Source organism: Mesocricetus auratus, unplaced genomic scaffold (genome assembly GCF_017639785.1).
Source record: "Mesocricetus auratus isolate SY011 unplaced genomic scaffold, BCM_Maur_2.0 Super-Scaffold_100003, whole genome shotgun sequence".
NCBI classification, from domain to species: domain Eukaryota; kingdom Metazoa; phylum Chordata; class Mammalia; order Rodentia; family Cricetidae; genus Mesocricetus; species Mesocricetus auratus.
In genome coordinates this window covers 13,797,264-13,800,418 of record NW_024429188.1, presented here as the reverse complement: position 1 = coordinate 13,800,418, position 3,155 = coordinate 13,797,264, and positions in this window count along the sequence as shown.

Below are 3,155 nucleotides of genomic sequence, written 5' to 3'. Positions count from 1 at the left end.
AAAGTGGCTGAAGAGAGATAGGTGAAGAAAGGTATGTATTCTCTTACTACTCAAATAGGGGCTACATTCTGTGAAAACAGGAATATATACTGCAGTGAATAGAAGCATGCTCAGCTAGGTACTGCAGGTTTACTCATCTGCTAGGTTTTCAGAGGAGTTCATGTATGACTAGCCTCATCTTGAGACATCAAGGAAAAACAATGGGCATAAATGTTTGTTATGGTTTATATTGATTTCCAACTCAACAGCAGCTAGAATTTTTAGGAGCCTTGTTTCTGGACATGTCCATGAAGGCATTTCTAGATTGGGTTAACTGAAGAGGAACAACCCACCCGAAATGTGGGCATCACATGGAGACTTTATAAAAAGCTACCTGAGCACCAGCATTCATCACACTCTGCTTCCTGGCTACAGGTGCCATGTGACCAGCTGCCTTCCAGCTCCCGTTTCCATGATTTCTCCACCACAATGGACTGTTCTCCAGATCCATTGGCCAAAACAAACCCTCCCTTCCTTCCCTTAGGCAGGTATTTTGTCACAGAAACAAAAAGTAACCAATATATTTGTAGAAGCAGATTTGCTAGGCTGTGTTCCCATATTTATGTTGCCCTTCTACCAGGAAACAACACTTAACACACACCTGGCACACTGCTGCACAGATACACTGGGTATGTAAAAATGATAGCCGCGAATATATGTTTTAAGGAGTGCTGTGGAAAAATCCTTTTGTACAGTATGTATATGTATTGCTCTCATTGGCTAATAAAAGCTGGTTGGCCAATAGCTAGGTAAAGGTATAGGTGGGGTGATCAAACTGTAGATACAGGGAGAAAGAAGGGAAGAGTCAGAGAGGCAAGTGGAGACATGGAGAAGCAAGATGAACATTCTGTGCTAATAAAGCTTAGATGAACATGCTATGCTAATAAAGCTACTGCCAAGGAATAGGGGTTAATTTAAAATGTAGGAGCCAGTTCATAATAAGCCTGAGCTATTGGCTGAGCATTTACAATTAATATAAGTCTCTGTGTGGTAATTTGAAAGTGGCTCCCAGGACGGGATAGTTCTGCTTGCAAAGGAGATGATTCTATTTGTTTTTATATGGTATTTTCTTTCCACCTTGGAGACCCAGCTAAGCATTTCGTTTTCCACTAGATGGCACTCTCTGCCATACATATGAAACCGCAGTTGACATCTAGGTATTCAGGAAGATATTAGATTTTTAGTAAATCTCTCTCACCCCCCCCAACCCCCACAAGCAATTTAAATAGCAGTCTCATTGACCAGCCCTTCCAGGACTCAGATTCTACTGGCTTAAATTTGTCCCAGTGCTCTCGTTCAATTTTTTTATCATGTCTTAGCCCTGAGCAGGATTGCCACTTCCATATAAAGTATATCTCCACTAGCAAATGGTGCTACTGGGGAGCTCTGTTTGTGTGTTTAAGTGCAGTTCTAGTCACTGGAAGTAGGATAAAAGAATCAAGGGACACACCCAAAAGAGAAGGAGATTTTTGTGCACCTTGGGGTCTCTAGCTTTATATACAAAAGAGATCACATATGAATAGCTGATGGTACCCCTGATGAAGATGTTTCTCTGTGGGCTAACTTCCTCATAAATGTTTGGACTAGTTGCTGAAGTGCACATTCCTGGGCCCCAGAGACCAGAATTTCTGGTCTGGTATGTCCTGGAGCGTACATTGTTTCCAAGCTCTTTGGGAGGATCTATCCCCAGATAAAATGAAGACAAGCAACTAGACATGTTAGATAGAGATAAGTCTTTTTTGGATGCTGTTATCTTTAAGATAAAACTATTAACACCAATCTCATGGACTTGATACAATGATTTAATGGAATAAATTAAGCATTGAGTTTGCATTTGCTGCTTAATATATGTAACTTCATTCTTTCCCACTCTAGCACTGGAGAATAGTGTAGGTGTACTAGTGACTTCATCTTGTGGCCTTCTTCCTAAGATCCTTATCACTTTCTCTTACCAGGTCAATCCCTTTTATGGTCTAGCCCTCATGAACAGCAACAAAAATAGGGAGTATTTTAAAACACATTCTCCAAGAAGCAAGCATGGTGACACACATCTGTAATCCCAGAATTTAAGAAGGATTACTACAAACTTGAGGCCAATCAGTCTACATAGCAATATAATTTAGCAGAAAAACAGAAACAAAACCAAAGCCCCAAATCTCTGGCCCAAACAAAATGCATCCTTCTCGTTCATTCATTATCCTGACCTGGATAGTCATGGTCTGTCACAAGCAATAATAATAATGCATTAAAGCTGTCTCTTGTAGGCAATGTTACCCAGGAATTTCAGTCATGATGCCCCAATCTAAAGGCAACTATACAGTGGAAAATGCAGGCCTAAGAATAAGACATAAGAGCTTTAACCTGTCTTATTTAATCAGTATCACTTGGTAACTGTCTTAGTTATTGTTCCATTGCTGTGAAGAGACACAGTGACCCAGAGAGAAGAAAAGAAAGCATTCCACTTGGAGTTTTCTTACAGTTTCGGAGAGTTAGTCCATGAGCATGATAGTGGGGAGCACAGCAATGGGTAGACAAGCCTACCACTGAAGCAGTAACTGATCAGAAAGTTAGAAGCAGAGAACTAGACCTGGCATGGGCTTTTGAAATCTCAAAACCCACCCCCCAGTGACACACCTCCTCCTACAAGGCCATACCTCCAGTCCTTCTCAAGAACCCCACCGAGTGGGAACAAACATTCAAGTATATGAGTCTATGGGGACTATTCTCATTCAAACAATCACAGTACCTATGCCATGTATAGTGGGTATCCATCTGGATGTTGCCCAAGATACTGTTTACTGCGACTGCAGGAGAGTAACCAGGTCCCAATTAGTCACAGAGCTCAGGGGATCTTTATACCAGAGTGTTCCTCCTGGATAATGGGCCACAGATATGGGCTCATGTAGTTGTCAATACCTTTTCTTTTTCTCACAAGATGTCAAACTCTTACAGTTTGCTGCTACATAAGTCCTTAGAATGTGCATTCCACTGCATTGCCTCTGATAGTGATAGCATGTGCTAATGTTTGGTTGACAAAAACAAGAAGATAGTGTTCTTGTTATGCATCTCTGCCTAGCCTTAGCCTTGGGAGTTGCATCCAGTTGGAAGAACATTAA